This window comes from Scyliorhinus canicula, chromosome 6, assembly GCF_902713615.1.
Source record: "Scyliorhinus canicula chromosome 6, sScyCan1.1, whole genome shotgun sequence".
Classification (NCBI taxonomy): domain Eukaryota; kingdom Metazoa; phylum Chordata; class Chondrichthyes; order Carcharhiniformes; family Scyliorhinidae; genus Scyliorhinus; species Scyliorhinus canicula.
The window spans coordinates 46,523,982-46,545,276 of record NC_052151.1 but is presented as its reverse complement, the minus strand read 5'-3'; positions in this window follow the sequence as shown (position 1 = coordinate 46,545,276).

Sequence of the window (21,295 nt, the reverse complement as noted above, 5' to 3'; positions counted from 1 at the left end):
CGCGGGACCAGCGCCCGCTATGGCGCCTGGATGTGGGGATGCTGGCTGATGAGGAGGTGTGTAGGAGGGTCCGGGGAAGTATTGAGGGGTATCTTGATACCAACGACACGGGGGAGGTCCGGGTGGGGATGGTCTGGGAGGCTCTGAAAGCAGTGATCCGGAGGACGCAGGGCGCGGTATATGAGTATGGGGAGAAGGCGAGCAGGATGTTGGCGCATCAGCTCCATAGGCGGGATGCGGCTAGGGAAATTGGTGGAGTAACGGATAAGAGTGGGAATGTAGTGCAGAAGGGGGCAGAAGTAAATGGGGTCTTTAGGGACTTCTACGAGGAACTGTATGATGGGGTGGGGGGGGGGGGGGGGTGGAGAGCTTCATGAACAGGCTATGTTTCCCAAAGGTTCAGGGGCTGGGGGCACCGATAGAGTTGGAGGAGCTAGTCAGGGGGATTGGACAAATGCAGTCAGGTAAGGCGCCGGGGCCAAATGGGTTCCCGGTGGAATTTTATAAAACGTATGCGGATCTGGTGGGCCCCCTGTTGGTGCGAGCCTTCAATGAGGCATGGGAGGGGGGGGGCCTTGCTCCCGACGATGTCGCGGGCGCTGATCTCTCTGATACTGAAGCGGGATAAGGACCCCTTGCAGTGTGGATCATACAGGCCTATCTCGCTCCTCAATGTTGACGCTAAGTTGCTGGCGAAGATCCTGGCCACCAGGATAGAGGACTGTGTGCCAGGGGTGATACACAAGGATCAGACAGGATTTGTCAAGGGACGGCAGCTCAACACGAATGTGCGGAGATTGTTAAATGTTATTATGATGCCGGCGGTGGAGGGGGAGGCGGAGATAATGGTGGCGCTGGATGCAGAGAAAGCGTTTGATAGAGTTGAGTGGGAGTACCTGTGGGAGGTGCTGGAGCTGTTCGGATTCGGGGAGGGGTTCATCAAATGGGTGAGGCTGCTCTACGCGGCTCCGATGGCAAGTGTAGTTACCAATGGAAGGAGATCGGAGTACTTTAGGCTCTACCGTGGGACCAGGCAGGGGTTCCCCCTGTCCCCCTTGCTGTTTGCATTGGCGATTGAACCTTTGGCTATGGCGTTGAGGGAGTCAGGGAGATGGAGTTGTCTTTTGCGGGGTGGGGAGGAACATCGGGTATCACTGTATGCGGACGACCTGCTGTTGTACGTGGCGGACCCAGAAGGTGGAATGCCGGGGGTGATGGAGCTGTTAGCGGAGTTTGGGGGCTTCTCGGGCTATAAGTTAAATTTAGGCAAGAGTGAGGTATTTGTAGTACACCCAGGTGATCAGGAGGAGGGAATTGGGAGGCTCCCATTTAAGAGGGCAGTGAAGAGTTTCAGATACCTGGGGGTGCAGGTGGCCAGGAGTTGGGGAACTCTCCATAAGCTTAATTTTACCAGGCTGGTGGAGCAGATGGAGGAGGAATTTAAAAGGTGGGACATGGTGCCGCTATCGTTGGTGGGTAGAGTGCAGTCCGTCAAAATGACGGTTCTCCCGAGGTTCTTGTTCCTCTTTCAATGTTTGCCCATCTTTATCCCTAGGGCCTTTTTTTAGAAGGGTGACTAGCAGCATCATGAGCTTTGTTTGGGCGCATGGGACCCCGAGGGTGAAGAGGGTCTTCTTGGAGCGGGATAGAGATGGGGGGGCTGGCGTTACCCAATTTCTCGGGGTATTATTGGGCGGCCAATGTGTCGATGGTGCGCAAGTGGGTGATGGAGGGGGAGGGGGCAGCATGGAAACGGATGGAGAGGGCGTCCTGTGGAGATACAAGCCTGGGGGCCCTGGTAATGGTGCCTTGGCCGCTCCCTCCTACGAGGTATACCACGAGTCCGGTGGTGGCGGCTACCCTCAAGATTTGGGGGCAGTGGAGGCGACATAGGGAAGAAGTAGGGGGCTTGATGGAGGTTCCGTTAAGGGGGAACCATCGGTTCGTCCCGGGGAACATTGATGGGGGATTCCAAGGTTGGCACAGAGCGGGCATCAGACAGCTGAGGGACCTGTTCATTGATGGGAGGTTTACGAGCCTGGGGGAGTTGGAGGAGAAATTTGGGCTCCCCCCCGGGGAACATGTTCAGGTATCTGCAGGTAAAGGCGTTTGCTAGGCGGCAGGTGGAGGGATTCCCTTCGCTTCCCGCGAGGGGGGTGAGCGACAGGGTGCTTTTGGGGGTCTGGGTCGGAGAGGGGAAGATATCTGATATCTACAAGGTAATGCAGGAGGTGGAGGAGGCGTCAGTAGAGGAGCTGAAAGCTAAGTGGGAGGGGGAACTGGGGGAACAGATTGAAGACGGGACATGGGCTGATGCCCTGGAGAGGGTTAACTCTTCCTCCTCATGTGCGCGGCTTAGCCTCATCCAATTCAAGGTGCTGCACCGGGCCCACATGTCCGGGTCTAGGATGAGTAGGTTCTTTGGGGGGCGAAGATAGGTGTGTCAGGTGTTCGGGGAGTCCAGCGAACCATGCCCATATGTTCTGGGCATGCCCAGCAGTGGAGGAGTTGTGGAAGGGGGTGGCGAGGACGGTGTCGAGGGAGGTGGGATCCAGGGTCAAGCCAGGATGGGGACACGCTATTTTTGGGGTTGGAGTGGAGCTGGGAGTGCAGGAGGCGAAAGAGGCCGGTGTGCTGGCCTTTGCGTCCCTAGTCGCCCGGCGGAGGGTCTTGCTACAATGGAAGGATGCGAGGCCCCCAAGCATGGAGACCTGGATCAATGACATGGCGGGTTTTATTAAGCTAGAGAAGGTCAAATTCACCCTGAGAGGATCGGTACAAGGGTTCTTTAGGCGGTGACAACCTTTCCTCGACTTTCTGGCTCAACGATAGGGCACTGGGGGGGGAAGGGTGGGGGGGGGGGGGGGGGGGGGGCGATGACTATCTTTGTTCATTTAATTTTAATTTATTTTTAAGTTCTCTTGTTGTTCACTGGGTTTGGGGGGGTGGGGGGATGGGATACATGCGTTGATTCGGTCTTGGGGGTGTTACAGTTACTATGGGGTTATTTTGTTGTATTTTATTGTTTGTTGTCATATTTTCTGTAAAAAATTCCATTAAAAATTATTTAAAAAAAGAAGGCATACGCATCGCAGCCTGTATTCAACTGCACTTCTTCCCAATCATGAGCTCCCACGCGAACCTCGATATGCCTGGCTCCCTCGCTGTCTGATTCTCCCAACCCACACCTCAGCTCTCGCCGCTAACAAGGGGGGAGGGGGGCAGCTTTCAAATACTCCCTCACCACTCACTTTGAGTCAACACACGAAGGTAACAGTGCACAGACCTGCTCCTCGCTATGGCGATGCCGACCTTGCTAGGCTTCTCGACGCTGGGATCAGCAGCAAGGTCAGCAATGCTGCCTGGGAGACAGTGGCAGTGGATGTCAGTGCGGGCAGCATGACAAGGAGGACCGTCATCCAATGTCAGAAGAAGACCAACGACCTTCAAAGAGCTACAAGTGAAAGTTGCCACATCTCTCCTCCTGCCATCAGTTCTTCTTGCCAACTTACAATTTCCCAAACCCCCACCTTCCCCCCCCCCCCCCCCCCAATCCACTGGGTGACATCTCACACTCTCCCAACATCTGATCTTCAAGCTTGTTCCTTAGCACCCCCTGGCACCCACCATGTCACCCTGGCACCCCTTTATGTCGAGGCGCATTGCCAACACATGCGACCGATAGATCCTCCTGACCCATCAAGCGTGCAGCTCACAATGCCCTCTCTTTGTTCCCGCAAGAGAAGATAGCCCATAATAAGAGGCAAAGGGTGAAGATGGGGGAGGTGTCTCAGAGATCTGATTTCTTAACCCGAATGAGGAACGGGCCATGGAGATCACGGGGTTGCCCAAGGAGAGAACAGTGAGCAACTGCAAGGTTGGCCTGCACCAGAGTGATGAGGACCCACTTCCCCTTCACCCAGATGACCTGTCTCAAGTGAGTTGTTGATGTCTCACAAAATGATACTTCCCTCTCACTGACGACATGTCCATCGTCTTACAGGATCACCATCTGATGAAGCTGGACCAGCTGAAGAAAGAAAAGAAAAGAAGAAAATTGCTTATTGTCACAAGTAGGCTTCAATGAAGTTCCTGTGAAAAGCCCCTAGACGCCACATTCTGGCACCTGTTCGGGCAGGCTGGTACGGGAATTGAACCATGCTGCTGGCCTGCCTTGGTCTGCTTTCAAAGCCAGCTATTTAGCCCAGTGTGCTAAACCAGCCCTAAACCAGTCATACAGCCACCTGCCACCCAAGAGAAAACTTCAGAGGAGAGTTCTGAGGAGACCACCATCGAGGTGTCACAGCTGTCACCCCCAACTTCCACCAGCACAGGGACACACATCACGGTGGGCAACATTAGTGGACAGGCTTCCGGGGCACAAACGGGTGAGCACCACACAGCTGCTGATGCAGGAACATCCAAGGAAGACAGCAGTCTGACGTCTGTTGCATCCCAGGATACAATACAACTTGGTCCCAGACTGATGGCAAATCTATGGACAAGTTTCTTCCAGAGCTGATGCAGATGATAGGACACAGCCATGAAATTCAGGAGGAGGTGTCAGTGATATTCCAGCAACTGCAAGGCTGATTGGACGAGTTCCAAAACCTTAAGGTGCAGGAGATGCTGCCGGCAATGCATGGCACCTAGGCCAACACTGCTAGACATAGCATGAGGCCATGGAAGATCAAGGAGAGTGAGGAGCACTGAGTGGGCACTGGTGAGGTGACTATCCATAGCTAGGGGGAATGGAAACCTGTCACATTACAATGTTCACCATCAAAACATCTCACATCTGATACATGTGAAGCCTCTCTCACGTTAATCTTCACAGTATGCCTGCCTGCACCCCCACACCCTGCTCTCCCCGCCAACTGCATTTGGACATGGACAGCTTCATTATCTCAGGAGTCGCGAATGGTGCTCAATATTGTGCAGTATTCCGCAAACATCCCCACTTCTGACCTTATTATGGAAGGGAGGTCATTGATGAATCAACTGGAGATGGTTGGGCCCAGGACACTACCCTGAGGAATTCCTGCAGTGATGTCCTGGAGCTGAGATGATTGACCTCCAACCATCACAACCATCTTCCTTTGTGCCAGGTATTACTCCAACCAGCAGAGTGTTTTTCCCCTGATTCTCATTGACTCCAGTTCACCTAGGGCTCCTGATGCTATACTTGTTCAAATGCTGCCTTGATATCAAGGGCAATCACTCTCACCTCACCTCTGGCATTCAGCTCTTTTGGCCATGTTTGAACCAAGGTTGTAATTTAGATTTAGATTTAGATTTAGAACAGTACAGCACAGAACAGGCCCTTCGGCCCTCGATGTTGTGCCGAGCAATGATCACCCCACTCAAACTCACGTATCCACCCTATACCCGTAACCCAACAACTCCCCCTTAACCTTACTTTTTAGGACACTACGGGCAATTTAGCATGGCCAATCCACCTAACCCGCACATCTTTGGACTGTGGGAGGAAACCGGAGCACCCGGAGGAAACCCACGCACACACGGGGAGGACGTGCAGACTCCGCACAGACAGTGACCCAGCCGGGAACTGAACCTGGGACCCTGGAGCTGTGAAGCATTGATGCTAACCACTATGCTACCGTGCTGCCCCACGGTAATGAGGTCAGGAGCTGAGTGACCCTGGCGGAATCCAAACTAAGGATCCGTGAACAGGTTATTGCTGAGTAAGTGCTGCTTGATAGCACTGTTGATGACTCCTTCCATCACTTTGCTGATGACGGAGAGTAGACTGATAGGGTGGTGATTGGCTGGGTTTGACCTGTCCTGTTTCTTGTATACAGGACACACCTGGGCAATGTTCCACATTGCCGGGTATAAGCCACTGTTGGAAAACTTGGCCAGGAGTGCGGCAAGTTCTAGACCACAAGTCTTTTTCATTTTTCTTTTTTTTTTCATTTAGTACTATTGCTGGGACGTTGTCAGGGCCCATAGCCTTTGCAGTGTCCAGTGCCTTCTGCTCTTTCTTGATATCACGTGGAGTGAATCGTATTGGCTGAAGACTGACATCTGTTACGTTGGTGACCTCCGGAGGAGACCGAGATGGATCATCCACTTGGCACTTCTGGCTGAAGATTGTTGCGAATGCCTCAGCCTTGTCTTTTGCAAGTATGTGTGTGGCTCCTCCATTATTGAGAATGGGAGCCTCCACCTCCAGTGAGTTTTTTAATTGTCCACCACCATTTACGGCTGGATGTGGCAGGACAACAGAGTTTAGATCTGATGCATTTGTTGTGCAATCGCTTAGCTCTTCCTATTACTTGATGCCTATGCTGCTTGCTGCACAAGTAGCCCTGTGTTGTAGCTTCACCAGGTTAACTTCTCATTTTTCAGTCTACTTGATGTTGCTCCTGGCATGCTTTCCTGCATGCTTCATTGAACCAGGGTTGATCTCCTTGCGTTGTGGTAATGGTAGAGTGGGGGATATGCCGGGCCATGAGGTTGCAGATTGTGGTTGAGTACAATTCTGCTGCTGCTGATGACCCACAGCGCCTCATGGATGCCCAGTATTGAGTTGCTAGATCTATTCCAAATCTATCCCATTTAGCACGGTGATAGTGCCACACAACACGATGGAGGGTATCTTCAATCTGAAGATGGGACTTTGTCTCCACAAGGACTGGACGGTGGTCACTTCTACCGATTTGTCATGGACAGATGCATCTGCAGCAGGCAGGTTGGTGAGAATGAGGTTAAAGTATGTTTTTCCCTCTTGTTTGTTCCCTCACCACCTGCTGCAGTCCCAGTCTAGCAGCGATGTCCTTTGGGACCTGGCCAACTGTTTCTGTGCTGGTACTACCGAGCCACTCATATTCTGCGCCCTTGCCACTCTCAGTACTTCCTCCAGTGGTGTTCAACATGGAGGAGCATTGATTCATGAGCTGATGGTGGACTGTACATGGTAATCAGAAGGAGGTTTCCTTGCCCATGTTTAACCTGAAGCCATGAGACCTCATGGTTTCCAGAGTCGATGCTGAGGACTCCCAGGGAAACTCCCTCCTGACTCTGTACTACTGTGCCATCACCTCTTCTGGATCTGTCCTGCCGCTGAGGCAGGGCATACCCAGGAATGGTGATAATGGTGTCTGGGATATTGTCTGTAAGGTATGACTCTGGGAGTATGACTGTGCCAGGCTGTTGCTGGACTAGGCTATGCGACAGCTCTCCCAACTTTGGCACAAGCCCCCAGATGTTAGTAAGGAGGACTGTGCAGGGTTGACAGGGCCGGGTTCGCCTTTTCGCTTCTGGTGTCTGGTTCAAAGACGGGTGATCCGTCCGATTACAGTCCTTTTTTGTGTTTTTGTGGGGATCGAATACAACTGAGCAACTTGCTGGGTATTGCTCTGAGTCTGGAGTCAGTTGTAAGCCAGACCAGGTAAGAATGGCAGATTTCCTTCCCCAAAGGACATTAGTGAATCAGATGGGTTTTTAACGACAATTAACTATGATTTCATGGTCATCCTTGGACTTTTAATTCAAGGTATTTAATTGAGTTTAATTCCATTACCTACTGTGGTGGGATTGGAACCTGGGTCCCTAGATCATTATCCTGGGTCAGTGGGTGTATAGGGGGGTGGGTCGGGGGGTGGGATTTGGGGGAATAGGGATGGAATTGGGGGAAATAAAGGGGGAAATGGTGGGGGGGGTTGGGGTTTGGGCTGCCGGTCACAGACTCGCCCCGGGAGAATATGGATGACGAGGGTCTCCCTGGTCCTCCTGATATATCGTAAACTCACCGCAGGCTGTGCTCCATCCTTCGGCTCCTCATTGGGCTCGTATTCCAACCCTTCCTGGTCTGCCTCCTCCTCCTTCTCAGATGAGGCTGCATGTCCCTCCACCACCTCCTCCTCCAGCACGTCGCTTCGCTTTTGTGCCAGATTGTGGAGGGCACTGTCGGCCACCACAAGGCGGGAGACCCGCTGGGTGGGATGGACTGCAGGGCACTCCCTAAACAGTCCAGAAATTGGAACAGCATTTGAGCAACCCCTTGCTCTGCTCAGTGACAGCACAGGTGACAGTGGTGGCCTCATTGTATTCAGTTTCCCTCTGCCTCGGTCTCAGCCTTCACAGCGACATCACCAGCCATGTCCGCAGTGAGTATCTATTGTCCACCATAAGCCAATCGGCCATCCTGAGGTGGTCATCGAAGACACCGGTGATCTCCGTGTGTCCCAGGATATAGCTGTTGTGTATGCTCCCAGGGTAGCAGGCATACATGTGCATGATTCTGAAGTCATGGCCCTGATAACATTCTGCTAATATAGGGCACCTCCATGATGTTCCGATGCTCGCAGGGCGACATGTATGCCATTGATTAGCCGCTGGACCTGGGGCATCCCACAGTGGCAGCAAATCCTGCAACATGGGCATGTTGGTGGACCTGTTCCAGGTAGAAGGTGATATAGTCTGATGCTCGGGCATACAGATTATCCAACACTTTCTCCTGAGGAAATCTGACGATTGTGAGATGCCACACAGATCCCCACCCGAGCCCTGGAATGAACCAGTGGCATTGTGGTTTAGAGATGCAGTGACTTTCACGGCCACCAGGAGCAGGTGTTCTCCTCTTCCACATGGTGCCATGTCCATGTGGACGTGGTACAGGTGCTGCACTGTCTCTCTTTTGAAATGCTGTCTTCTGAGGCACAAGCGGCCTGTCGGCTCATGGAAGGGCCAATGACGCCTGCACACATTGAGCCGTCGCTGGCCTCCGCTTCTGGCTACCCCCTCAGCCGGGCTTTTTCATAGAATCCTTACAGTGTAGAAGGAGGCCATTCGGCCCATGGAGTTTGCACCCACCCTCTGAGGGAGCACCAGACCTAGGCCCACTCCCCACCCTTTCCTTGGAACCCCACTTAACCCCATATCTTTGGACAGTCAGGGGAAATTTACCATGGTCAATCCACCTAGCCTGCCAATCTTTGAACTATGAGAGGAAATCCCGGGACCTGGAGGTAACCCACCCAGACACAGGTAGAAGTGCAAACTCCACGCGGTCACCCAAGGCCAAATTGAACCTGTGTCCTTGGAACTGTGAGACAGCAGTGCTAACCACTGTGCCACTGTGCTGCCCATATGTGGTGCTGCCTCCAATCTGTGTTGGCGTTGCTGCCTTCTACCGCTTCTGCCCTTCTTGGCTGCCACAAGCAGAGGGAGGGCAACCTCTGCGGGATCCACACCGGCAACCATTTTTGTTCCTAGAATGAATTGGAGAAGGAGAGAGACCGAAAATCAGTTAGGGCTTCCATCCCAGGACCCTCAAACTCCCAAATCTCCCCCATCCCTACCATGACTGTCCCGCCTTCTCTCAGAGTGCCATTCAGCGAGCCAGTTCTGCTCATCTCGGCCATATCAGGAGCCCTTAGACCCCAGGCCCCTGCCGGCAACGGTAGGTAGGCTGTGCAGGGCTACCCTCAGCTCACCCACACACTTACCCTTTGGCCGCATGGGCTTCAGTGCTGAAGCCCTTCACTTTCATGTTTGATTGTTGGCAGCTGCCTCTATGGTCCTGACACTCCTCGAGTTCTGTCACACTGATGTGGAGATGCCGGCGTTGGACTGGGGTGGGCACAGTAAGAAGTCTTACAACACCAGATTAACATCCAACAGGTTTGTTTCAAATCACTAGCTTCCGGAGCACTGCTCCTGCCAAAGATTAATAATAATAATCTTTATTATTGTCAAAACCAGGCTACCAGTAACACTGCAACGAAGTTACTGTGAAGATATGTGTGGCAGCAATCTGTTCAAGGAATTTGAAGGCGAAAGGGAAGGAACCTTTCCAAAGATGAACGTAACACATTTAATTATGGTCTTCCTTCAGACCAGGAACTGAATCCTGTTTCCAAGACAAACAGTGCCCATTTGTGAAACAAATAGTTGCTCAGGAAGCTCTTCAGATAGGCCAACTGTAACACAGAGCGGCAGAATATCCAGATCAGCAGGAATTTCAGATTCCACCTATGATTAGTAGGGATCAGGTGGCGGTCAAAGATCTGACCCTCCCTTTTAGTGGTGGTTTCCTTCAGGCAGTCGAACTTCAGCAGCAAGCTGAAATGGATGCCTTTAATTCAGCATGCCATCTTTTGCCCCAGGCTTCTGTCACTATTCTGTTTGGTGCCTAAATCCTCAGCTCACAGCAGACTAAATAACTCGAAGATTCCTTTGAGGGGAAAGATCTTTTCAGTAAGCTGCAGAGGCTTGTTAGGGTGGAAAAGATGGCTTGTGGTTCCAGCAGAAGCTCAAGATTGCTTCATCCATTAAGGATTAATTTATCAATGAAGACACAGCCATTATCAAGAGGTCTTTCTGAATCACTCTGGACTCAAAGGACAGCATGCTTTGGTGAGAGAAGCCAAATCCCCTCGCTATCTCCAGACCAACACTCACCAACGGCCTCTTCTAAACTGGATTTATGGCAGTGTGATGTGTAAAAATGTGTTTTGTTCATCCCGGATGATCAATAAAGTTAGTGTCTAAATTGGAAGCATTACTTTTATCTGTCTGAGCTATTTTATTATCTTGCAAATCATTTCATTGAATAAACTTTATTTTCCCTGCAAGTCAAAACGTTTAACTCAGTGCCGTGGCTGGGAAACTGCGGTTATTTCTTCATTTTCTGCAAGATCTGGTTGACAAATGAGTTTGTCATCAATGAGTTGTGGAAGAGATGCCGTAAGATTTGCATCCAAATAATTCCCCACAGCCCTGAGCGTTTAATTAAAATAACTTTATTTGCCACCAGTGTGCAAGAAATCTTTGAAGCAAAAAGGTAGACCAAGGAGAGAACATCCGAACTCGCTCCCTCACAGCACAGTGGGTGTGCCTACACCCGAAGGACTGCAGCGGTTCAGGAAGACCACTACCTTCTGAAGGGCAACTAGGGATGGGCAATAAATGCTGGCCTAACCACCAACGTCCACATCCCATAAATGAATGTTAAAAGTTTCCTTGTCTAGAGGCTTTTGAAGACAGATATGGCGGGTTTGGTTACTCGGCATGAGCCTCTCTGAGGAGCTCTTGATATTTAGTTGTCCCATCAAATAAGGTCTCAAACCCAGGCTTTGCAGTTGTCTGGCTGGCCAGATAGTGGCTGTCTGACTTGGGCTTTCGGAACTGAGGTCCCTCTCAAATTGAGTTGTTCCTAAAATGGTATGCCCAGAGAAGAAAACATGGAACTCAGTCAACTCTCTGAGGCAGCCTTGATAATCAGGTACCTGAGCAGATTGAAAATACAGCAACACGGGTTAATGAACAGCCAACATAGCACATTAAGGAAGTTGGTATGATATGTATGATCTGTCATTTGGGCATTGGAATCATTTCGCTTGGCCTAATTAGAAATCTGCAAGCCAATATCCTAACCAGTGTGTTGACCTTGGCTGAAGAAGCAAGATAAGGCTTGTTGTGTTATTATAATGATATTATATATATACCTTGGGCTTACTTTTTCTGCAAGACACAAGGCACCGATCGCTCATTGTGGGATGCAATATGTAATAAGCTTTTGGGACTTCTCCGTGAGATGCACTGACTAGTAACTAGGCTTCATATCAAATTGAGAGAAGAATTTTGCACCTGTAAGTCTCGGAGTTAACTCTTTCCAATGTGGGTAGTTTTTATTGACAGCATGTGTTTAAAGATTGTAGATGAAGATATTATCTTAATGATCTGTCCTTCTTTATGGCACATATAACTGAGCTGCACCAATTGTTATGCTCTTGTACACTTCCAATAATAATAATCTTTATTGTCACAACTAGGCTTACATTAACGTAGCAATGAAGTTACTGTGAAAATCCCCTAGTCGCCACATTCCGGCGCCTGTTCGGGTACACAGAGGGAGAATTCAGAATGTCCAATTCACCTAACAGCACGTCTTTCGGGACTAATGATTATGTCTCTCTCCATCTGATCTCGTTTGACGTTCAATTTATTTTGTATGTGGATGCTGCACTTATGTGGCAGATGGACTTGCATTCCCCTGTGAGTGTAATGTTGCAGCTCCCTTGAAACTGCCATTTTTGTTGAAACTTTCTGGGCATTTCAATATTAGGTCATGAACCGAAGTGACAGAAATAGTTATGAAGGTTGATCTGCCTGGTGATATCTTATTGATTCCATAAATTGTTCCTAGTGTCAGGTCACAACCTGCCAATAGATCTGCAATCATTGAACATTTAGTTTCCATGATGCAGAGTATTTGCCCTGCACAGGTAGCGATCCGAAAATGTGTTTTAATTTGCAAACTTCGGATGGTTCTGACTGTCTTACATCAGAAACTGACTGACCACCTGACAACCCCGACCCACCAACCCCACCCCTATCCCCGACCACCTAACACCCCCTCAAGCACCTGACCCGCTGACCATACCTCAACCACATGACCCCCGGATCCAATCCACTCCAAATCTTAACTACTTACCTTACAACACATAGCTGATTGATTGATTGAGTGATTGATTGATTGATTTATTATCACATGTACCGCAGTACAGTGAAAAGTATTTTTCTGCGGCCATACACAGTACGTACATAGTAGACAAAAAGAATAATCGACAGAGTACATTGACAAATAATACATCTGCTACGGATGTGCCATAGATAGCATCCTATCCAGCTGCATCACAGGTTGGTATGGCAACTGCTTGGCCCAAGATCGCAAGAAACTGCAGAGCGTAGAACTACGGTTCCTCAGAGACATGGCTCACCCCCGCCTCACCGGACTGTGCCATACAACCTGAAGGCTTCTCAATTCATTGGGCGGACCGCACCGCGTCATCAGGCAAAGCGAAGGGTGGAGGGGTTTGAATTTAGAATTTAGAACAGTACAGCACAGAACAGGCCCTTCAGCCCTCGATGTTATGCCGAGCAATGATCACCCTACTCAAACTCACGTATCCACCCAATACCCGTAACCCAACAACCCCCCCTTAACCTTACTTTTTAGGACACTACGGGCAATTTAGCATGGCCAATCCACCTAACCCCGCATATCTTTGGACTGTGGGAGGAAACCGGAGCACCCGGAGGAAACCCACGCACACACGGGGAGGACGTGCAGACTCCACACAGACAGTGACCCAGCCGGGAATCGAACCTGGGACCCTGGAGCTGTGAAGCATTGATGCTAACCACTATGCTACCATGCTGCCCCCGACATGCTTGCCATGTTTGCCTCCTCATCAACTCCTCCTGGTGCTTGGATGTGGTGACCCTGGCGACCTACTGCTCTCCGGACCTGGACTACCTGACCGTGAAGTGCCGCCCATACTATCTTCCACGTGAGTTCACTTCAGCCATTATCACAGCGGTCTACATCCCACCCCAGGCAGAAGTGAGGAAGTCCCTGAACGAACCGGAAACCATGGCTCAATCACGAGATTGACTCACTACTGAAGGTCAGGTCAGAGGCGTCAGGCGACCCTGACCCATACATGAAATCCATGTATGACCTCAGCAAAGCCATCCGAGATGCCAAGAGAAAATATCAAACCAAGCGAGAGTCACAGACAGACCCTCGGCGATTGTGGCAAGGACTAAACAACATAACGGGCTACAAAGTGAAGCCGAGCAGTATCTCCAGCAGCAGCGCACCCTCCCCGATGAACTCAATGCATTCTATGCTCGGTTTGAGCAGGTAACCAACAATCCGCTGTCGAGTGCCCCAGCAGCCCATAACTCACCCATATGCACCATCACAGCTTCCGAGGTCAGATCGGCTTTCTTGAAAGTGAACCCTCGGAAGGCGATGGGCCTGGACGGGATCCCTGGTCATGCACTCAGAGCCTGCGTGGACCAGCTGGCAGAGGTAGTCGCGGACATCTTTAACCTGTCCCTACTCCACTCCGAGGTCCCCACCTGCTTCAAGAAGACCACCATTATGCCAGTGCCAAAGAAGAACCAGGTAACGTGCCTCAATGTGGCCCTGACTTCATTCGTAATGAAGGGCTTCGAGAGGTTGACCATGAAGCGCATCACCTCCATACTCCCAGAACACCTTGATCCATTGCAATTCGCATAGTGTCGCAACCGGTCCACAGCAGACGCCATTTCCCTGGCCCTGTACTCATCCGTAGAGCATCTCAAGAACAAGGACTCCTACATCAGACTCCTATTTATTGACTATAGCTCCGCCTTTAACACCATAATCCCAGCCAAGCTCATAGCAAAGCTCCAAAACCGAGGACTTGGCTCCCCACTCTGCAACTGGATCCTCGATTTTCTGACCAACAGACCACAATCAGTAAGAATGAGCAACAACACCTCCTCCACAATAGTCCTCAATACCAGGGTCTGCAAGGCTGCGTACTGATGCACAATCAATGGACACGAAACGTAGGTGAAGTCCGAACGAAAGGCTTTAATTAGCAAGAAGTGAACCCGGCAGCAGACGTACAGGAGAATGGCTGGCTTCGGGGGAACACGGGTAGGCGGAGCTACCTTCCTCTTAGCCAATCGGGCTAAGAGGCACATGATACCTGGTCCAATGGTCAGTGAGTCCTCTGCACCAATGGCAGCTCACACTCCCAGGTACCGTAATACCCCTAGTCATACTACCACATTCACCCCTTGTTGAGAAAGGAACCGGGGGGGGGGGGGGGGGGGGGTGTACGGGGAATGCGGACATGGGGGGTGGGGGGGGGGGTGAGTCCCGTGAGTATATGAGAGACTGGTAGTATGACTAGAGATGTTGGGTCGTACCATTTCACTGATGGCTGCCCACCGGCCCACAACTATTTACAAATACAAAACACAGTAACTGTGTACAGTTTGGGGAATGGGAAAAAAATAGAGAACAAGCAAAAACAAGACTCCATCAACAGTTCACATGGATTCGATCAGCCAATCGGGTGCCTTGGACGTCCTGTGCGACCTGCGGAGCTGTGCCGGCGACGTTGGAGTGGTGGTCGTCCGTGATTCCGGGAGCGATGATCCTGTTCTTGCGGTTGCGTCCGTACCCCTAGTCGGAGCTAGCGGGGGCCAGGCCGGGGGAGGTTCGTCCTGTCCACTAGGCAGCGCGTGTAAAGGTGTCGGTGGGGTCAGGGGGGTGGGGGGCGCCTGCCGGGGGCAATTGGGTTTGGGGGGGCTGGCGCCGGGGGGGGGGGGGGGGGGGGGGGGCGGGATCTGGCAGGGTCCCGTAGGGAGACCGTGTCCTGTCGGCCGTCATGATACTCCACATACGCGTACTGCGGGTTCGCGTGGAGTAGCTGGACTCTTTCGACCAACGGGTCCAACTTGTGCACCCGCACGTGTTTCCGGAGCAGGATGGGCCCGGGGGTAGCCAGCCGGGTCAGTAGCGGGGTCCCTGATGAAGACTTCCTCGGAAATCAAGAAGGCGTTCATGAGGCGTTTGGTTAGTGGATGTACAGAGAAGTGACCGGATAGAATGGAGGGTGTCTAGGAGGACCTCTTGCCAGCGGGAGACTGGGAGATTTCTGGACCGAAGGGCCAGCAGGACGGTCTTCCAGACCGTACCGTTCTCCCTCTCGACCTGTCTGTTACCCCTGGGGTTGTAACTGGTTGTCCTGCTGGAGGCGATGCCCCTGCTGAGCAGGAATTGACGCAGATCCTCACTCATGAAGGAGGACCCCCTATATCTATGAATGTATGCGGGGTAACCGAACAGGGAGAAAATGGTGTGTAGGGCTTTGATGATGGTGGTGGTGGTCATGTCAGGGCAGGGGATGGCGAAAGGGAAATGGGAGTACTCGTCAATCACGTTGAGGAAGTACGTGTTGTGGTTGGTAGAGGGGAGGGGACCTTTGAAGTCCATGCTGAGATGTTCAAAGGGGCGGGAAGCCTTTATCAGATGCGCTTGTTCGGGGCGGTAGAAGTGCTGTTTGCACTCCGCGCAGATGTGGCATTCCCTAGTTACTGTCCTGACCTCCTCGATGGAGTAGGGCAGGCTGCGGGTTTTTATAAAGTGGAAGAAGCGGGTGACCCCCGGGTGGCAGAGATCCGCGTGGAGGGTTTGGAGGTGGTTCACTTGTGCGTTGGCACAGGTGCCGCGAGTCAGGGCATCGGGAGGCTCGTTTAGCTTCCCAGGACGATACAAGATGTCGTAGTTGTAGGTGGACAGTTCGATCCTCCACCGCAAGATCTTGTCGTTCTTTATCTTGCCCCTCTGTGCGTTGTCGAACATGAAGGCCACTGACCGTTGGTCTGTGAGAAGGGTGAACCTCCTGCCGGCCAGATAGTGCCTCCAATGTCGCACAGCTTCTACTATGGCCTGTGCTTCCTTCTCGACTGAAGAGTGGCGGATTTCGGAAGCGTAGAGGGTATGGGAGAAGAAGGCCACTGGTCTGCCTGCTTGATTGAGGGTGGCTGCCAGAGCTACATCGGACACGTCACTCTCGACCTGGAAGGGAAGAGACTCGTCGATAGCGTGCATCGTGGCCTTTGCAATATCCGCTTTGATGGGGCTAAAGGCCTGGCGGGCCTCCATCGACAGGGGGAAAGTGGTTGATTGGATGAGTGGACGGGCTTTGTCGGCGTAATTGGGGACCCACTGGGCGTAATATGAAAAGAAGCCCAAACAGCGCTTGAGGGCTTTGAGGGATTGGGGAAGGGGGAGCTCCATCAGGGGGCGCATGCGTTCCGGGTCGGGGCCTATCACTCCGTTACACACTACGTAGCTGAGGATGGCTAGACGGTCGGTGCTGAACATGCATTTGTCCTTGTTGTAGGTCAGGTTCAGGAGTTTTGCGGTTCGGAGGAATTTTCGGAGGTTGGTGTCGTGGTCCTGCTGGTCGTGGCCGCAGATGGTGACGTTATCGAGAAATGGGAAGGTGGCCCGTAAACCGTACTGGTCGACCATTCGGTCCATCTCTCGTTGGAACACCGAGACCCCGTTTGTGACACCGAAGGGAACCCTTAAAAAATGGTAGAGTCGCCCATCCGCTTCGAACGCAGTGTACTTTCAGTCACTCGCGCGGATGGAGAGCTGATGGTAGGCAGATTTGAGGTCCACCGTGGAGATGTCCTTGTACTGCGCGATCCTGTTGACCAGGTCGGAGATAAGTGGGAGAGGGTACACATCCAGCTGCGTAAACATGTTGATGGTCTGACTGTAGTCTATGACCATCCTATTCTTCTCCCCGGTCTTAACCACCAGCACTTGTGCTTGCCAGGAGCTGTTGCTAGCCTCGATGACCCCTTCCTTCAGAAGCCGCTGGACTTCGGAACTGATGAAGGTCCGGTCCTGGGCACTTTACCGTCTGCTCCTGGTGGCGACGGGTTTGCAATCTGGGGTGAAGTTTGCAAACAAGGACGAGATATCGGCCTTGAGGGACGCGAGGCTGCAGACAGTGAGTGGGGGCATAGGGCCGCTGAATTTGAATGTTAAGCTCTGGAGGTTACATTGGTGTCTAAACCCAAGAGTGCTGCCGCGCAGAGGTGAGTGTGGACGAATAGCTTGTAGTTTTTAAACTCCCTCCCCTGGACCGTGAGGTCCGCTATGCAGCACCCCGTGATCTATACCAAGTGAGAACCGGAGGCCAGAGCGATTTTTTGTTTGACTCGGTAAACAGGAAGAGCGCAGCGTCTTACCGTGGTGGGGTGGACAAAACTCTCTGTGCTCCTGGAGTCCAGCAGGCAACTTGTCTCATGGCCGTTGAGGAGGATCTTCGTGGTCGCTGTGGATAGGGTGCGAGGCCGCGACTGGTCCAATGTGACTGAGGCGAGTCATGGCAGAAACTCAGAGTCGTCATCAGGCAGGGAGTAGTCACCTGCGGGGTCCTCGGTGCCGATCCAAAATAGCGGCACCCGGGGATCACACGTGGAGGTGGGGGGGTGGGGGCAGTGAGGACCGCGGGCCGCACGGGGCCCCTGAGGAGAGCGGGGGGGAGGACCCGCGGTCGCTGCTCGGGACCGCAGCGACCGCTTTAGACCGGCAAAGGGCCACAAAGTTTTTAAACTCATAATTTTTAAACTCTGGGCAGCAGGGTAGCATGGTGGTTAGCATAAATGCTTCACAGCTCCAGGGTCCCAGGTTCGATTCCCGGCTGGGTCACTGTCTGTGTGGAGTCTGCACGTCCTCCCCCTGTGTGCGTGGGTTTCCTCCGGGTGCTCCGGTTTCCTCCCACAGTCCAAAGATGTGCGGGTTAGGTGGATTGGCCATGCTAAATTGCCCGTAGTGTCCTAATAAAAGTAAGGTTAAGGGGGGGTTGTTGGGTTACGGGTATAGGGTGGATACGTGGGTTTGAGTAGGGTGATCATGGCTCGGCACAACATTGAGGGCCGAAGGGCCTGTTCTGTGCTGTACTGTTCTATGTTCTATGTTCTATGTTCTAAAGTGGCCCTTTGTGCCGCAGCCCTTGCAGGTTGCGGAGCGGGCCTAAAGAGCTGGTCATTGACTTCAGGAAGCAAAGTACTGTACACACCCCTGTCAGCATCAATGGGGCCGAGGTGGAGACGGTTAGCAGTTTCAAATTCCTAGGGGTGCACATCTCCAAAAATCTGTCCTGCTCCACCCACGTTTACGCTACCACCAAGAAAGCACAACAGCGCCTATACTTCCTCAGGAAACTAAGGAAATTCGGCATGTCCACATTAATCCTTACCAACTTTTACAGATGCACCATAGAAAGCATCCTTTCTGGCTGCATCACAGCCTGGTATGGCAACTGCTCGGCCCAGGACCGTAAGAAACTTCAGAGAGTCGTGAGCACTGCCCAGTCCATCACACAAACCTGCCTCTCATCCATTGACTCCATCTACACCTCCTGCTGCCTGGGAAAAGCAGGCTGCATAATCAAAGACCCCTCCCATCCGGCTTACTCACTCTTCCAACTTTTTCCATCGGGTAGGAGGTACAAAAGTCTGAGAACACACACAAACCGACGCAAAAACAGATTCTTCCCCACTGTTACCAGACTCCTAAATGACCCTCTTATGGACTGACCTCATTAACACTACACCCTGTATGCTTCATCCGATGCCGGTGCTTATGTAGTTACATTGTGTACCTTGTGTTGCCCTATTATGTATTTTCTTTTCTTCCCTTTTCTTCCCATGTACTTAATGATCTGTTGAGCTGCTCGCAGAAAAATACTTTACACTGTACCTCGGTACACGTGACAATAAACAAATCCAATCCAATCCAATCCTCAAACCTATAGATCAAATTGGCGTTAAATCTTGCCACACAGTCATGTGTGTATAGGGAGTACAGTAGAGGACTGAGCACACATCCTTGCGGGGCCCCGGTGTTGAGGGCTATTGTGGAGGAGGTGCTGTTACCTATCCTGACAGATTGTGGCCTGTTGGTGAGGAAATAAAGGATCCAGCTGCACAGGAGGGGTCAAGTCCAAGATTGCAGAGTTTGGTTATTAGTCTTGTCGGGATAATGGTGATGAAGGTGGAGCTATAGTCTCTGAACAGCAGTCTGGGGTAGGTGCCCTTGTTGTCGAGATGTTCGAGAGTTGATTGCAGGGCCAGGGAGACAGCATTGTGTATGGACCGGTTGCGGCGATAGGCGAATTGCAATGGATCGAGACTGTCTGGGAGGCATTTCATGATAAGAAACCACAGGGCCATCGGTTGATAGTCGTTAAGGCGCCTTGTGCCTAGCTTGAAAGTGACTGGACATTGAAATGTACCTGATTTATGGCAGCCACCACTGTAAAAAAGATGACATGGCCATTCTTCATCTGACTCTGCAAACTTTGAATGAAGGCCTTAGGAGTGTGTTGCCAGCACGAGTCGGAATGTCGGGTGAGAAAGGGTCGGCAGGATTTAAAGGGAGGAAAGTGGGTATCGGAGTGGCAAGTTCAGGTCCAATATATTTAAAATCTTAACATGACATTCGGCACTATGGGTTATGCTAAATCTCTGACAAAAAGTCAGACTCCCACTGATGCTGTTCTGAACTCTGCCAGTGTGGTATTGTGTGAAGCAAATAATGGCATGATGGGAAAACTAGTCAAGTCTTCTTGGTACAATTGAATTTAAACCTAAGGCACAGATACAAACAGCCGAGGTCAACCAAGAACTGGCTGACTCTAACACTCAGATAAGACGCGTTCGTCATGAGACCAGTGGAGTCTAAATATATACGATAAGCTAAAAAACTGTCTCTTCCTGCACGTAAACAAATTTGTCCCTTTCTTAAAACAAAGACAAGATAATGATATGAAACTCCATTCCCCTAAAGGTCAGCAAGGTGACGCCATTGTAACGATTATTACTTATGTTTTACTTTCGATCACATTCCTAACCAAGTTGTATTCATGTTATCTTGATCCTATAATGTATAAGAATCGTCTTCTTTTCTGTAATATCGCAGACTTGGGACGGACTCAGCAGTTTGTAATTGACTGCTTTCCGACTTCAAATCTCAGCCATACTGCTAGCAGTCAGTTCTAATTAGTGAATAAAGTTCAGTTTTGCTTACCTAATGAATGCTGTTTGAATTTCTCTATCACAGTCAAGACGCGGGGAAAATATAAAATACAACACCAGTTAAAGTTTACTGGCTGAGCTCAAGTGTCTTTTGACTGGAGGATTACCTGTGCAAATCATGTGCAGAAGAGGAAAACTCATTGAAGCCACTCAGTCATTCAGTTCCGGCATCCTTGGAACTATGAAATATAATAGACATGCAGCAAACAATCCATTTCAGATGGAGTTTCTTTATATGGCACATCTTTGCTGATGGCTGAAGTGGCCGATCCTTGAGACACAGGTTTTAACACAAGTGCTGCAAATGAAGCTACCAAATGTGGTTATGGGTTGTTGCTTTTTGAATTGTGAAGGTATTGTAACCACTTAATCACCATGGTGGGGAAAACCAGTGTGATGATCGGTATTTACCTTTAATACCCTGCCCCTTTAAGAGGCTTGGAACCCTGGGGGACTCCGCCTCTGGCTACGCCCCCAGGAAACAGTATATAAGATACGACCCCCATGTTGCGAGCACACTTCTCTCGAATGCAGTCCTGTTCTCTGTATATTAAAGCCTTTGATTACTGACCTCGCTCTCGCGTCGTAATTGAGAGTGCCTCAACCAGCCCACAGGAGGTGTCACTATTTTCTTCTGTTGTCAGTTAGTGACTCCCAGATGCAATATTTGATGTCTGGGCCCTAGACATCGAACTGGCATGCATCCTTGAAGCAGAATTAGAATCATAGAATCATAGAATTCCGATAGTTCGGAAGGAGGCCATTCGGACCATCAGGTCTGCACTGACCCTCCAAAAAAGCACCCTACCGCACCTCACTTTTTATCAGTTAAACAGTTCTTAAACACAAGGAA